The sequence below is a fragment of the Myotis davidii genome, unplaced genomic scaffold (genome assembly GCF_000327345.1).
Source record: "Myotis davidii unplaced genomic scaffold, ASM32734v1 scaffold317, whole genome shotgun sequence".
Classification (NCBI taxonomy): Eukaryota; Metazoa; Chordata; class Mammalia; order Chiroptera; family Vespertilionidae; genus Myotis; species Myotis davidii.
The window spans coordinates 1,105,733-1,123,303 of record NW_006288994.1 but is presented as its reverse complement, the minus strand read 5'-3'; the positions used below and the strand labels follow the sequence as shown (position 1 = coordinate 1,123,303).

The 17,571-nt window shown below is 44.1% G+C and overlaps 1 protein-coding gene and 1 pseudogene across 5 annotated transcripts in view; one reads left to right on the top strand and one right to left on the bottom strand.

Annotated features, from left to right (window-relative positions):
• Nucleotides 1–17,571, bottom strand: part of RUNX1T1 (runt related transcription factor 1; translocated to, 1 (cyclin D related)) — a 139,389-nt gene that overhangs the window by 77,604 nt on the left and 44,214 nt on the right. The gene's annotated exons all lie outside the window — the stretch shown is intronic.
• Nucleotides 2,078–3,006, top strand: LOC102756289 (annotated as a pseudogene).

Sequence of the window (17,571 nt, the reverse complement as noted above, 5' to 3'; positions counted from 1 at the left end):
TTCTTTAAGGTTTCTTTCAACTGTAAAAAGTCTATGGTTTTATATAACGGTCAAGTGCCTGCTACCTTTGATATGACGACACTATTCGGAAGAGTACAGACAGGCAGCTCAGAGTATGGGGTTGGAGATCAGAAGAGCTGGAATGGAATCCTTGGTCCAGCTCCTAACCTGGGCAAATCCCTCCATCTCTGAACCCTCTTTTCCTCCCCTTTCAATATGGGTGACCTAATAACTGCCTCAATATATTTTTATTGACTTCAGAGAGGAAGGGAGAGGGAGGGAGAGAGAGAGAGAGAGAAACATCAATGATGAGAGAATCACTGATCGGCTGCCTCCCGCACGCCCCCTACTGGGGATCAAGCCCGAAACCCGGGCGCGTGCCCTTGACTGGAATTGACCGTTCAGTCCACAGGCCAATGCTCTTCCACTGAGCCACACCAGCCGGGGCTCAGAAGGTGATTTCTGAGGATGAAGTGAGAAAACATGAATGTGCGCACTGACATAGAGCCTAGGACACAATCGAGCACTGATAAAGGGCAGCTACTACTCACTGCCACGCTCAGAACCAGAGCCTGGCTGCACACTCACTCACAAAGGGAAAGGGAAGCTTCTGCTCACGACCCGACACCGCCTTCTCAGAGGACAAGCCTGTCTTATTTCTTATTTCACTGCCCTGAGCTGTCTTTCGGAGTCAGCATGTGCGTTAGATAGAAAACATTGGGCAAATGACCATGTTAAGTCAAAATTGTGGGTTCTTTCTTATTCCTTTCTCCTTGTGTCTCTACTTATAATCCAGAGAATTCATCTAGACCTCAATCTGTCCCATTTCTCATTCCTCTCACAAAGAACATTTGTTATAAAAAATAATGGGTGAGTATAGAGAGAAAAAAAGACGCTTCCTTAGGAGAAATTTTAATCCAGACCAATCTCTCAGATATCTTCGGTAGCCTATCTGATTATAGAGCATCCTGCCCACCGACCTTTTTTTTAAAAAAAGTTTCCTCTAGCCGAAACCGGTTTGGCTCAGTGGATAGAGCATCGGCCTGCAGACTGAAAGGTCCCAGGTTCGATTCCGGTCAAGGGCATGTACCTGGGTTGCGGGCACATCCCCGGTGGGGGATGTGCAGGAGGCAGCTGATCGATGTTTCTCTCTCATCAATGTTTCTGACTCTCTATCTCTCTCCCTTCCTCTCTGTAAAAAGAAATCAATAAAATATATTTTAAAAAAAAGTTTCCTCTAAAGTTAATTTTATTCAATTTAAAAGTCATTTTAAGGAAACTGATATCCATTATCTAAGATTAGCTACAATATCCTCAAATGTCCCTAAACCAGGTTTATGAAATCCCTTCCCAACAAGAAACATTTAGTTCTTTTTTCTTCGTTGAGCCCCAGTATTAGCAACAAAGAAAAATCTACTAAAAAGAGAAAAAAACAAAAACAAAACTAGGTTCTTGCAGACTCTCACAAAACTACAAGAAATTTTATGAAAGTCTCTATAACTCATTATTATTTCATTCAATTTAACATGTATACATAGATAAAATTTTAAAATAAATGAAATAAAACAAAAAATAACATAACTATTTTGTTTTTTAAAGTAACCGACATAAAATATTAGACTAATGATGGCATATGTAAAACTTGTCAGTCCTATCTTCCTTAGAGTTTGGGAAAGACGGTACTAAAAATCATAATACCTTAAGCTAAATTTATCCCAAATTTCTACAGTGTTTATCAGATAATGCTTACTTGTTTTACACGACTACCAACTGTTACCATCCATATAAAAGGCGTCAGAAAAGGCATAAATGAAAACTCAGATAAAGCTCATACACAGTAAACAATGTACCTTCTCGCCCACTCTCAAAAACGCTCATTAACTAATTTTAATTTTGTTTGATCATTGCTCTTGCTTATTCTCTCGTGCAGAAATTAATTAGCAGTAATATGGGCAAAAGAGAGGCAGCAGGAAAGAAAAGGTCAAAATCAATTCACTCTGAGTAAACAGGCTGTAACTGACAGCTGGCTGTTTTCACATTTTATGAATGAGAAAAACGGACGTGACTTCTGGGCTGCTGTACTTGCAGAGCTAAGTCCTCCAGTTCTCAATGCATTGACAGTAAAAGCTAGGAAGGCCTCCCAGAGCTGTTTTGGGTGGCATGACACTTGTTCAAGAAACATCTGTAATGCCAGGATCCTACTTGTGCAAAGGGGGAAGAAAGTGCCGGATTAAAAATAATCTATAATAATCTATAATAATAAAAGCATAATATGCTAATTAGACCAGGCTCCCTTCTGGACATCCTTCCTTCCGGACAAAGCCGTAGTGGGCAGGGGCTGCGGCAGAGGCCCCTGACCATAGGGGCGGTGGGTGGGGGCCTGGGCCAAGGCTCTTGCACCAATTTCGTACATTGGGCCTCTAGTAAAAAATTTAAACCTGGAATCATGTGGGGGTGCAAGGGCAGGGCCCAATCTAAACACTACATTGAAACCAAAGAAAGAAACAGGATGGAAAACATCCAGATCAGCGCAAAGAAAGTGAAAACTCTATCTGGAAACAGGATGGAAAACATCCAGATCAGCAAACTGCAGAAGGGATTGAAATGTCACCATCATGATGCTCGCTGTACCACCGCAAGCCCCTCCCCAGCTCCCCCTGTTAGAGTAACCAGTTAGAAGATGGCTCAGATAAATAAACGGCTTCAAGCTCTAACAGAATGCCAGGCTTTTCCTGTTTAAATATTATTTTTATTTATTTCAGAGAGGAAGGGAGAGGGAGAGGGAGATAGAAACATCAATGATGAGAGAGAATCACTGATCAGCGGCCTCCGACATGCCCCCCGCTGGGGATTGAGCCTGCAACCTGGGCATGTGCCCTGACTGACCAAGAATCAAACCGTGACCTCCTGGTTCATAGATCGACGCTCAACCACTGAGCCACACCGGCTGGGCCCAGTTTTTCCTTTTTAGATCTCACATACTGGAAAAGACAGAAAATATGTTGTGGAATATTTTCATGATTTTATTTAACACTCAAGAGAATCAGATGAGCAAACTGAGGGACATGGAGCAAGAAAGAGGAGGACAAATGAGGAAATCATACCAAGTTTTGCTTAACTGCAAAGTCCAAGCTTTCAAGATCTATATTGTCCTCCACCTACATACCAGGTTGTCATAGCAAGCATACTCAAGAGTCAACTAATCCCACGATAAAGAAGCTCTATCCAGGGTACAAGTAACAGTAAGTAGAAGTGAAAGGGAGGGCCTAGATAGGATGTTCAGAAAGCAAAGGAGAAAGTATCGATAATTATGAGATGTGAACATACCTCTGATGATAACAAAAAATACATAAATGACATCTCAAAAAGATGGAAAACACATAAAAGTTAATTTCAAGCCAAAACCGATTTGGCTCAGTGGATAGAGCGTCGGCTTGCGGACTGAAAGGTCCCAGGTTCGATTCCGGTCAAGGGCATGTACCTGGGTTGCCGGCACATCCCCAATGGGAGATGTGCAGGAGGCAGCTGATCGATGTTTCTCTCTCATCGATGTTTCTAACTCTCTATCTCTCTCCCTTCCTCTCTGTAAAAAATCAATAAAATATATTTTTAAAAAAAGTTAATTTCAAAATGGAAATGTATGCATGAGCATAACAAACCATAATTTAATAGCAACGACATTCAAAGCTTTGACAAAACATTAATCCAGTATTTTCCATTTTCTCAAAATTGACTACCCATTGTAGTAATGTACAGTTTAATTTTTCCACTCCAATTTCTAGTACATCTCAAGACTTTGTTCCTCGCCCAAGCTACTGTTTCACAATTCCAACTGTCTGCAGAACAGCTGCTATTATTATTATTTTTTTATTGATTTCAGAGAGGAAGGCAGACGGAGAAAGAGATAGAAACATCAATGATGAGAGAGAATCATTGATCTGCCGCCTCCTGCATGCCCCCCACTGGGGATCGAGCCCGCGACTCAGGCATATGCCCTGGGCCAGAATCGAACCCACGACCCTTCAGTCCACAGACTGACGCTCTATCCACTGAGCCAAGCCAGCTAGGGCTGAACAGCTGCTATTACTATAAGGGTCTCAAACTCAACCTATCAGTGAGATGACCCTTTCTACAAAATCACGTCTCCTTCCCACCTTCCTTATTTCCACGGAGGCAGTGCCATCCAGCCAGTTACCCAGGCTCAAATCAGCAGCAGCTTCTTGAGTCCATCCCCTCCTTTCTCTCAACAATAGCATGGCCCTGCTTGCTGTCTCATAACCTTCGACTCCTCCCAGCTTACAAACCCCCGCCCCCATGTTGATCTGGGTCTTCCCTGCTTCTTTCAGTTAATTCCCAATTAATCTCCACTAGCCTGCCCTCTCCATCTCCACAGCAATCATTAACTTTCCATCCCCTGCCGGACGTCAAGCTCCCCTTCTCTCTCCGAAACCCTTGCAGTGCCTGGCACAGTCCTTCCCAGAGTCAGTACCAAAATATTTTCCCATCAAAACAAAGCCCCTCTACTGTGCAGCCACTAAAACTCGGTCCTACTTTGTGTGGAGGGCGCCTACGCAGCCACTCGGACTGTTACTCTGAGAAAAAGCAGCAACCCCGTGGAGGTCAGAAATCCCAAGTGGGTCCGAGGAAATCATTCACATAATTAAGCTGGCACGCCTGTGCCAGCCTTCCCCCAGGTGACGCACATACGTCCTCAGGGCATGACTCCCATCTGGGGATCATTTCACACTGCCTCTGCCCAGGAAGGGGTGGCCTGTTCCGCAGGTACCTATGCCGACAGGTACTAGAGTAGTGATGGCGAACCTATGACACGTGTGTCAGAGGTGACACGCGAACTCATTTTTTTGGTTGATTTTTCTTTGTTAAATGGCATTTAAATATGTAAAATAAATATCAAAAAATATAAGTCTTTGTTTTACTATGGTTGCAAATATCAAAAAATTTCTATATGTGACACGGCACCGGAGTTAAGTGAGGGTTTTTCAAAATGCTGACACGCCGAGCTCAAAAGGTTCGCCATCACTGTACTAGAGTGGCTTAACCATCTCAGGGTGCTTGGGAAGCTGACCTGACAGGTCCTAGCATGGATACTGCTTGACAGGAGAAACATGGAAGGAGGTTCTAAATCATCTATAATAATAAAAGTGTAATATGCTAATTAGACCAGACAGCCGGAAGTCCTTCCGGACGACCTTCTGGAAGAAGCCGGGGCTTCGAGGGCAGAGCCCCTTGCACGAATTTCGTGCACCGGGCCTCTAGTAGTTTATAATAAGCGTCGCAAACAATGTCCCAAACGTATGCTTTACACAAAGATTTTTTTCTATTACTATAGTGTGACTACTAATTTACCTTTGGCAAACACCCTTCCCTTAGCATGTCACGCCTAAAAGATTTTATATGAACTAGAGTACAGCAGCCAGGTCACAAAGGAGACTAGACATGCAGCCTTGACCGGCACTCCATCCAGTAGTGCCAAGGCTGAAGGACTCACCCTGCCGTGCAAAGAACCAGAAAACACAAACAGATGCCAAGGATAGTAAAATAGGTATCTGCGTGCGGCACAGAATAATAATAGGACAATTCATGAGGCGCAAGGAGGACTGGAGCCCCAGTTTAAGTGCCTGATACCACGGCATCACGCAGGAAGAGTAAGGTGCACACAGCCACGCTGCTGGGCAGAGGCTACCCGGGATGAGTGTTCGAAATCTGAGACAGGAAGGTCGCTCAAAGGCCGGAAAAGCCCTCCGTGACCAACCCCTCCTCCGCCTGCCGCCGCTGAGTCTCATCTCCCGGTGCCCGTCCATGCCTGCCCGGGGCTAACCCAGCCACGCTGGCCCCCTTCCTGCTCATGAAGGGGTCCAGGCCACACTCGGCCTGGGTGTCCCTCTGCCTTTACTAGAATGTTCTCTCCCCCACACAGCTCAATGCTCCTGAGCTTACTACCTCCCTCCAATCCCTGCTCAAAAGTCCCTCCTCCAAGAGGCCCACCTCAACCCCCGAAAATAAAACTGTAAGCAGACCCCCTGTCCCAACAGCCCTGGCACCGTCCTTATCCTGCTCGGGTTTTTGATGATTATCATTTCCTAACGCGCCCCAGCGTTCACTTACATTTCACTTACGTTTATTCCTTGTCGTCTGCTCCGTTTCCCTCCCTCCCACATACACAGTAGTTCTCAACCTTCTGGCCCTTTAAATACAGTTCAGGTTGTGACCCAACCATCAAATTATTTTCGTTGCTACTTCATCACTGTAATGTTGCTACTGTTATGAATCGTCATGTAAATATCTGCTATGCAGGATGGTCTTAGGCGACCCCTGTGAAGGGTCGTTCGACCGCCAAAGGGGTCGCGACCCACAGGTTGAGAATCGCTGCACTAGACTATAAGTTTTACAAGGGCCAAGGCATTGTGCCTGCTTTGTTCTCGGACTCACCCCCAGTGGCTAAACATAAGGTGGGCATCTAGCAAGAGCTCAATCAATACTTGCTGCATGACTGATTAACTGATTAACTGAACGCATGAACCATGGGGCCGTCATAATTGAGGAGCAGGTACTTTTCTGCAACATTCATTACCCACATGACGTGTAAAACGCTGTGCTGCTGGGCACCACGGATCAAAAAGGAGTAAGCATCGAGAGTCCTTGACCTCAATTGGTGCCGCAATTGCTTCATAGGCTGTATCAGGCCAAGGGGTGCCGCCCCCACTTAGGCCCTTCACCCACTTCCTCCGACATCTGCCACCCAGCTGCTTTGGTGCAGAAGTTCACTGTGGAGAGGAAACATTTGGTTCAGCAAGGACCTAAGCTCTGAGCAGCTGAGTGGACCTCTAACTTCCCATGTCTAAGACTTTTTGCATAAATCAAGAAGGACCAGATAAAGAGTATAACCTGTGGGTCTTTTGAGCGGAGACCCCAGCCGGGCGCCGTGGTCTTCCCCAGGGCACTTCCAGGGGAGGGAGAACCGCTGCTGCCGGCTGGGCTGGCCGTCGGGGCTGTGATCGGGGCATCTGTGAAAGGCAGGAAAGCCCGGAAACGGAAGAGGAGGCTCCTGTGCACCCTCTGAATCAGGGGTCCTCAAACTTTTTAAACAGGGGGCCAGTTCACTGTCCCTCAGACCATTGGAGGGCCGGACTATAGTTTAAAAAAAAATTATGAACAAATTCCTATACACACTGCACATATCTTATTTTGAAGTAAAAAAACAAAACGGGAACAAATACGATATTTGTATTTGCATGTGGCCGGCAGGCCGTAGTTTGAGGACCCCTGGTCTGGATGCATCGAATGACACAGCTGCGGCCCAGGAACGCGGCCTGCAGTGCCCAGCGCTCACGGGCGATGTAGTTTAGTGCCAGGTAGAGCTCATCAGGAAAGTGCTGGCTGACCTGGCCATCGATGAACCAAGACTTTTAAATCCTTGGCTGCTTTGGCCCAAAGGGAGCGAGAGGAAGGATCTGCCGTTGCCCTGGGGGACGGGAAGGAGCCTGAAGGCATCTTGTCCAGAGTGGCACAGGACCGCTGAGGGGACACTGCCACCCCCGCCCTCTGCAGCCGCGTGACCCAGGATCGTCATTAAACCAGGGCTAGGAATCGGTCGCCAAGAATGTGTTGAGTTGGGCTTGCAATGGTGTTCATTTACGTTTCAGGAGTGGAAGGAGAGAAGACGCCTGCCTGTCTGCCCACCTTGGGACAGACCAACGACGGCGCATGTGGACTGTGCAAATAAGCTCACCCCTCCGACCCTCACCCCCCAAAAGAGTATCGCCTGTGTACTTCCCACACGTGCTAAGTGACAAAAATGTTTCCAAATAGGTCACCAAATGGATGAATTCAACTGATCTGTTGTTGTGTGTTTTTATTCATTTATTTTCCTTTCTTAATTGTTTAAAGCAGTGGTTCTCAACCTGTGGTTCGCGACCCCTTTGGCGGTCGAATGACCCTTTCACAGGGGTCGCCTAAGACCATCCTGCACATCAGATATTTACATGACGATTCATCACAGTAGCAACATTACAGTTATGAAGTAGCAACGAAAATAATTTTATGGTTGGGGGTCACATGAGGAACTGTATGACGCCCCCCCAACCCTCCCCAGCCTTCCCGCTGTTTTTAATAAATAATTAACTTGAACTGTACACATTTATCATTAGCGCTGATGACTTAAATGAGCATTCCACACGGGCTGTCAGCCCTTGAAGGACTTCTGGTTCGGTCACAATTTATGAGGTGTCAGTAAATGACGTGGAGGCCCTGTTCTCCCTCCGGACTTAAGCTGGGGGCAGAGTATGACGGGTCATTGTTAAGAGCCTGTGTTGTGCACTATGACTTCACCATGACTAAAGCTTGTGATGGGTTTGAACCCCAGAAATACTATCACCTCAGTGGGAGAAAGGAGAGAGGCAGGGAGGGAGGGGAGGGAAAGCATAGCTTGTTTAAGGGCAGAAAAAAACACACGATTGACACTCGGGCTGGTCTTTTGAAGGTGAGATGCTCACTGCACATAAAGTGACTGTGGAGTATGTTTCTTTGTGTCAATCCTCACCCGAGGACATGTTTATGGATTTTAGAGAGAGAGGAAAGGGGTGAGAGAGAGAAAGGGAAACATGGATGTGAGAGGGAAATATCAATCATAATGTGCCCAGACCAGGATCGAAGTCGTAACCTAGGTATTGTGCCCTAACCAGGAGTCGGGACGACACTCCAACCAACTGAGCCACCCCGCTGGGGGAGTGTAGTATGTCTTTAAATATGTTCTCTAAGAAAACAAGTTTTGAGGAGGTACACATAACTCTTTCCACTACTGAAAAGCAAAACATCACATGGGGGAATTGGGCAAAAATAAAGCCCACATTTGGACTTTAAAAATAAAGTAACTGAAGCCGGGCTGCTGTGGCTCTGCTGGTTAAGCACTGTCCCGTGCACAAAAGGCCACCGTTCGATTCCCGGTCAGTGCACATGCCCAGGTTTTGGGTCCAATCCCCATCAGGGTATATGCAGGAGGCAACTGATTGATAGACATTTCTCTCTCACATCAATGTCTCTCTCTCTTGGGGCCCTGATATGATAGGATTAGTGTCCTTATAAGAAACTCTCTCTCCTTCCCCATTCCTCTATCCCTCCCTCTTCCTCTTCCTCTCTCTCTAAAATCAGTAAAACAAGCTAGAGACCATAATGCCGTCACGACCATAATGACCTAACAATCGGTCGCTATGACACCCACTGCGGCCAGCGAACTGGCCTGATCCAGGCCAGATTGCCCCCAACACCCCGATCAGGGTGGCCAGGATCCGATCAATCGATGGCAGCAGCGACTGGAGAGTGGGCAGAAGGCAGACCTCTTGGTCCCTCCTCCGGGCCCTCAGGCTCCAATCGATAGGTGGCGGTGGCAGTGGTGGGACGGAACTGGGGACTGGCAAACGGGCAGAACATGGCCCTGATCGCAGGCTAGGCCTAGGGCCCTAACTGTGCACGATTTCGTGCGCTGGGCCCCTAGTATTCAAATAAAGTAACTGAAAATAAAAATTATCCAAGATGTGGTCATTGTGTCTAGTAGGCAAGAGCAGAGAAATCTGGTAGTGCAATTTGCAGCATTCTATCATGTAAACAAGCAAATTAAAAGGAGGCGGCATGATACCCAGGGCAGCTGTGGCACAGTACCATGCAGCTTCCGTGTGTCAGTCCTGTCCTGCTAGATGCAATACTGCTTCATGGTCTCATGTGATCAGCCTGGCTTTCTCCCTCCTCTCTTTCTAGAGCAGCGGTTCTCAACCTGTGGGTCGCAACCCCTTTGGCAGTCGAATGACCCTTTCACAGGGGTCGCCTAAGACCATCCTGCATATCAGATATTTACATTATGATTCATCACAGTAGCAACATTACAGTTATGAAGTAGCAACGAAAATAATTTTATGGTTCAGTCACAACATGAGGAACTGTATTTAAAGGGCCAGAAGGTTGAGAACCACTGGTCTAGAGGAAAACAAGACAACTTTTAAACATCTGAACTCATGGCACCCTGCAGCTTAGAATGAGAGTGCACACCGGGCGCTGACCTGACAATACCTGGAATGGCCAGTAAGACTCTTTCTCAGGGAGGTAACTCGCCCACTCTCTGAATTTTCCTGAAGCCTTGAAAACCCATCACTTCTGAAAGACGCTGTTAAAAATCCCACTGGTATTTAAGGAAAATGATCAATCTTAGAAGCAGGCAGGCACTGCCTCATTCTGAACTATGATTCCCACCTCTCAAGTATTGATAGCTCTTCTACTTGGCTGCTCTCATTCTCACATTCCAGCCAGAACACAGCAGCAATACATGTGACTCCTCTCACACAACGTGCAGATGGGACAGCTCTGGACAGCTCTGCAGGACATCAAAGAACACTTCAGAGTCTCAAAACTTGCCTTAGTTACCCACTCTAACTCCTCCTTCAGATTCCTTAAGCATCATTTGTGTTTCTGAATGTCTGAAGGAAAATACAAAAAAAAATAATCTACCAATTGAAGGGGGCAGAACCTCTAGCCAAAAATAAATACATAACTGAAAAGCAGGAGCTAGTTTAAAGGAACTCAACTAACCCATATACTCAATCAAGATCTGCCCACGTCAGTAGTAATGAAACTCTCTTTAGATAGCCAACCACCAGCCAAACCTGCCCCTGCTCCTAATCCCGTTTCTCCTACAGGAAGTCTGAGCAGCTAAGCATCTCCTCAGAGACCCAATGACAATATTTGGAGGATTGTTTCTTGCTATTAGGGCATCATTCATGAAAAAACGAAGGAGCTCTTAATTTTTCTCCATTTCGGTGAACTTAAAAATTCCTTATGAAAGCTTACATCTAGTAACTATGCAACTGACAGATCAACATAGTGACTACTTCATGAATTAAGACTTTTTTCTTAATCTATCCTTCATATAATCACAATGTTCAGAAGGCAATTTGGCTTCCTCATATTAACCCCCCCCCCATACACACACACACACACACACACACACACACACACACAAACGACAACAAATATTTACAGTCATGCACTGTATAACAACATTTTGGTCAAAGACAAACCACTGATTCAAACTGGTCCCATATGATTATAAAGAAACTGAGAAATGCCTGTCGCCTAGTGACATCATAGCACAGCGCATTAATTACATGTTCCTGGTGACACTGGTGTGAACAAACCTACTGCCCTGCCAAAACTATAAAAGTATAGCACATAGCCCTAGCCGGTTTGGCTCAGGGGATAGAGCATCGGCCTGTGGACTGAAAAGGGCACATGCCCGGGTTGCAGGCTCGATCCCCAGTCGGAGGTGGGCAGGAGGCAGCTGATCAGTGATTCTCTTTCATCACTGATGTTCCTATCTCTCTCCCTCTCCCTTCGTCTCTGAAATCAATAAAAATATTAATGTTTTTTTTTAAAGTATAGCCCATATAATTACGAGCAATATGTAACATTTGATAATGGTAATAAACAACTATGTTCCTGGTTAATGTATTTACTAACTGTACCTTTCATCATTATTTTAGAGTAAATTCATTCTACTTTTTTTTTTAAGGTTGCCGTAAAAGAGTATGCCATGTTACCACGGCAGCAGCCTCAAACATCTTGTGATTACCACATGTCTTGATTGCATCCTCTTCTCTTGAGCTTGATTTTATCTCTTGTTTTGTACAGTGACATGCAGCACAGGTTTGTAGTGGCCTGTACCATCTAGGTTCGTGTACGTGCACTCTATGATGCACTCTATGATGTTCGAACGACAACAAAATCACCTAATTACACATTTCACAGAACATATCCCTATGGCTAGTTAAGCAGCACATGACCATATGTATGCATGTATGTATGGATATGTGTGTGTGTGTGTGTGTGTGTGTGTGTGTGTGTGTGTGGTATTTATAGTAAATGACAGAATTTTACTTATAAAAAAATTTCCAAGTTCACTGAGATACATTTTGGTTAAGAAGAAAAAAAATATCCCCGGTTGTTTCACTGGACATGGATTTTGTATAGAATTCCTTGAGTTTCCTTCCTTAGGTAATTCTAGATCCAAGACAAGAGACTGCAGATGCTGCTGAGGCCACTGCCATGGAGACATTTTGATAGAACCAGGAAGGTAACAATACCAGAAGAGGATTCCCCACAGATGCTTCCAGCCATTTACATATTCCTCGAAACCATCCCAAACGTCTTATTATAATCCAGGTGTCAATGGTAGATCAGCCACCTGTTAGCAACTGGGCACTGTACTGGGTCTTTTCAATGAATGATCGCATTCCATTCTCACAATAATACCATGGTTTTAGCGACTAATTATCCCTTTCCACAGAGGAGAAGACATACTTAAAAAGACTGAATAATGCTCAAAGTCAAACATCAAACAAATGGCAAGGCTGGAATCCAAGAGACATCTTCCGGCTTCCAAGAATCCATGCTAATTCCAACTCAAAAGAGTGCCTCAATGGATTTACCGGTAAAGACTCATCGTGTTCCTTCAGGAGAACTGGGTAGTGCCTACTAAGACCATGGCACATAGAGGCCCAAGTCATCCTTGTAAAAGGTCATTTAGATCATGTCACTTGGATGGCTTCTAGACACACTTAGAATGAATTCCCGACTCCTAGCAATGGGCCGGCCCCTGAAATGGGCTCAAATTACCTTTGAATATGCCTATCATGTTCTCATTTCCAGGCTCTTGAGCTTGCTATCCCCCCCGCCACTAAACAGTCATACCACTCAGGTTTCAGCAAAAATCTTACCACCTTAAAGGGCTTGGTGATAAAGGGATTAAGAAGTACAAATTGGTAGTTACAGAATAGTCACAGGGATATATAAAGTACCGCGTAGGGAATGTAGCCAATAATATGGTAATAACTATGGTGCCAGCTGGGTACCAGACTTATAGAGTCACTTCATCATAAGTTACATAAATGTCTAACCACTATGTTGAACACCTGAAACTTGTATAATATTGAATGTCAACTGTAACTAAAAAATATTTAATTTTAAAAAATTAATTTTTTAAAGTGTCTTCTTCAAATGATTCTAAAATATTTTTGTGGAATCTTTAAAGATATTTGAAGAAATTTTGCCTGCCGTGCTTTATTTTAAAGAACTTTTTGTCGTGTCTACCACCGTTTTCTTCTCGCTTCCTTTGTCTGTGTGTTTTTTGCTTGTTTTTTGCTTTTGTGATTCAATAAGAATGATATGGAACTTATATAACCGTGCGCCTCTGAACTGGAAGCAACACTTGCCCAAAATAGTTTTTTTTCTATTTTTCAGAGAATACCCTGGCCCTGAATACTCCCATAAGGCAAGAGGGAGGGCCAGACGCTGTCCATAAAAAAACAGTCACTCTAAATGAGCAACCCACCGACCCTCTATCCTGTGTTTGTTTGTTTGTGTGTGTGTGTTTCTTTTTGTTAATCCTCATCTGAGGACATTTTCTCCATTGATTTTTAAAGAGAGTGGAAGAGAGAGGGAAAGACAGAGAGAAGCACCTATATGAGAGAGACACATCCACTGGTCGCCTCCCCCATGCGAGAGAGAGAGAGAGAAATCTGTGTGAGAGACTCATTGGTTATTTGCCTCCCCCTTGTACCCTGACTGGGCCTGGAGTTGAACCTGCAACCAGGTATGTGCTCTTGACCAGGAATTGAACTTGTGATCCTTGGGTGCTTAGGCTGCCGCTCTAACCAGTGAGCAACAAAGGCCAGGGCTGTGCCCTGTTTTTAATTGTATTTATCCCAATCTGAAATTATCTATAGATGTGTCTGTTTCTAGCTTGTCTCCTCCTGTCTAAAATGTTAATGCCCTGAGAGGAGGCACGCACTAGTCTCGCTCACCACTGATTCTTCACCACTTAAAACAGCGTCTCACCCACAGTGTAGGCTCAATAAAAAATTACTTGTTAAATGAATGACTGAACTCTAGATGCCATGGAGATCCATATATAAATAGATACCGGCCTGACTCTCAATAGGTAGCCAGTCCGTATTAAGGGGACAAGCACACAAATAATTCCACGAGACAAAATGTTTTAAGGCGATGTGAACTAACCAAGTATTATGGGGTTTCAAAAAATAGAAGAAAAAAACCCAGAAAAATCATATATCAACAAAATATTTAAAACTACTTATAATTTCAACAAGAAAAAAATAAGAGGGAGGAAAATAAGTGGGGGAATAAGAGAGAAAACTCTCCCTCCCACTCTCCCATCCTCCCGCCCAATGTTATTCCTCAGACCGGAAATGCTCAGCTCAGTCAAGGCTTGCAAGATATAAACATCATTGAAATTCAAAAGCAGTTCTGAAAGAGAGGATGCCTCAATTGGTATGCAAGGGGTGTTCCTCCCCCTGAATACATTATGAACTGGCAGCATGCTAATATGCCACGCAATCATAAGCACCAGATGGGGCAGTAGGCAGTACGCGTCCCATCAAACCTCAGGAAGATGTATTAATGTTCATGCTCTTTAAAAAAAAAAAAAACAACCCTCTGCCCGCGTCCCTAGACTTCCGCATTTCTTAGCGTTCAGTTCCTCTCTCTCCAAGCACAGTCCTCCAGGGCTCCAGGCTGCTCCAGATGGTGCCAGGAATCATTTCCATCTATTTTATCACAGGAGGCAAAGGCCACAGAGCGTGGCAGGCTACGCTCACCAAAGGCACACCAGGCACAAAAGAGAACAACGGGAGATACAGGAGACAGAGAGGTAAATCTTCCCCAGGCACTGCCCATGAAACATTTTTTTTTTAATGATGCCGAACCCTTATTTACATTCAACAGAAAAAAAATAATAAAAAGAAGGCTTTCATCCGTCCAAATTTTCAAGACTACCTGATATTATTGTGAAATTGAGGTCCAAACAAATATTTTCTAAATATGGTCAGCTAAACGGACAGAACACTATGAATAATCAGAAGGCGGCCTCAAAATGAGGCAAGGGCATTATAAATCACACCTGAGTGCCCTGAAACGGACTCGCTCGTTTAAAAGTAACTCTCTGAACAAACTAAACCAGAATTCAGGTTGAAATGCACAGTCTCTCAAACTATCTCAGTCAAGGTATGCCATGAGAAACCAAGGTTCTAAACCAACATGTTATTTATCATTTCTTGAGTATTACTTTCTCAAGTACATGATTTAAAATAAATAACTTGCCCTGATTTCCATTCATCTGGGACATGACTGGTTTATTTACGATCAAAAGGGTGGGTTGGGGTGGGGGGGCCCTAGCTGGTTTGGCTCAGTGGATAAAGTGTCCGCCTGCAGACTGAAGGGTCCCAGGTTCAATTCTGGACAAGGGCATATGCCCGGGTTGCGGGCTCGATTCCCAGTAGGGGGCATGCAGGAGGCAATCAATCAATGATTCTCTCATCATTGATGTTTCTCCCTCTCCCTCTCCCTTCCTCTCTGAAATCAATAAAAATATTTTTTAAATGGGGAGGGGGGGCATTTTCTCTGGAATACACAAGGAGACAAAAATTGTAATTTATAACGATGATTCTTAACTTCAATATGCTTCAGAATTCCCTGAGAGCAAATGCAAACAGATTGTGAGACTGACCCCCAGGGGTTCTGATGCAATGGGTCTGGGGAAGGACAGAGAAGCTGCATTTCCAGTCAGTCCCCGGGTAATGCTGATGTTGCTTGCTAGTCCAGGACCCACCTTGAAAATCACTTATTAACATAATTCTCAACCATGTTTCCAAAGTGCTCCGCGGCCCCTTGGCAAGGGTGTAATCTGTGCAGAATATCAGAGATATTCTTGTAGAAACAGAGCCACTGCCAGCTGATAAGCTGACCACCTATGAATTCTTCAGAGGCACGTATCGAGAAAAACACAAAATATTGTCAAATTAGCAAGACTGCTCTTTTTACATGTACATATTTTTTTATTTTTCAATTACCATTTATATTCAATATTATTCCTTATTAGTTTCAAGGTACAGTGGGGCCTTGACTTACGAGTTTAATTCGTTCCGTGACGGAGCTCGTAACTCAAATTACTCGTATGTCAAATCAAAAAGTGAACGAGTGAGACACGTGATGCTGGGCTGATGTTGTGGCTTCACTGTGACGTTCGCTGCGCCAACTAGCGGTGGCGTAGCTGGCTCATAACCCGAATTTTAGCTCGCAACTCAAAGCAAAAAATCGGCCGAGAGACGGCTCGTATCTTGACAAACTCATTAGTCAGGACACTCGTAAGTCAAGGCCCCACTGTATATCACGTAATGATAGTCTCTGAAACTCAAAAGACCTGCCTATCTCTCCTCTTTTTTTTTTCCTTTTCTTGTTAATCCTCACCCAAGGATATTTTTCCATTGATTTTTAGAGAGTGGAAGGGAGAGGGAGAGACAGAGAGAAATATCGATGTGAGAGAGACACAGCAATTGGTTGCCTTCTGCATGCACCCTGACCAGGGAACCTGCAACCAAGGTACATACGTGCCCCTGACCAAAATCGAACCCAGGACCCCTTTAGTCCATGGGCCGACGCTCTATTCACTGAGCCAAACCGGTTAGGGCCTGCCCTATCACTTTCTAAGTGATTCTATTTAAATGCTGAAACACAGATAAGAGGGCAAAATATTTAAAGAAAGCTGCATGACTATAAGATAGCAAATGGTTTTCAAGAAAATACATTTCATGTACTAAATGAATTATCTTAGAAATCTCTCTGGAGTCTTTAGGGTAAATTTTACCAAATTGCTCGTCATCTAAGATTACTGGTGGCTGAATTTACTGTGTAACTAAAAAGATAAAAAAAAATTTCATTAATATTTGTCTTTTGCTAGACACTTGCTCAAGATGTCTGTGGGAGACTGAAAGCTCACACCCATCCTCCTAAAGGACATGCAAGAACTCAGGTAGGGGGAGAGACAATTTCCCAAAATACTATGTACAATCATCAAGAGCCCTTGGCTTTGTTTTTGATTTTAGTAATTATGCCAAGAAAGTTTTCTGAAAGTTCATCTGTTGTGGTATACTTTTAGTAAATATGGTAATTATCAAGCTTGTAATAGATGCCACTTTAACTACTTTGCAAGTAGCCACGACCAACCAAGTTGTATGGTCAAAAAAAAAAATTTTGTTATTTTTCCTTAACTCTAATGGAAAATGCCTGATTCTTAAATATGATTTACAAAAAGTTTTATAAGAGTCCATCTTAATTTTTTCTTCATCATTAACATGCTTTGTACATCCTTCTTTCCTTTAAAATCTGCAAACCCGGGTCCACTTTTCATCCACGCACTTACGCATTAAGCGAACATTTGCTGATTGCCTACTATGATTCCAAGCTCACAGGTAACCTAGAATGAAATTATTAGAACTGGGAAATTAAGATCTTAATTTAAATGGTAGCTTTATTAAGAATTGATGATGCTTAAAATATCTATTTTTAAAGAACACAGAAGAGTCTGCATATTGGGATCCAGACAAGGTTAGAGAGAATTTTGATCTCTAGCAACATCCCCTACCAAGAGACATGAAATTCAGCAAGGGGGTGAATGGCGCTGTCACCTAAACTGATGTCCCAAATGAAAACTGC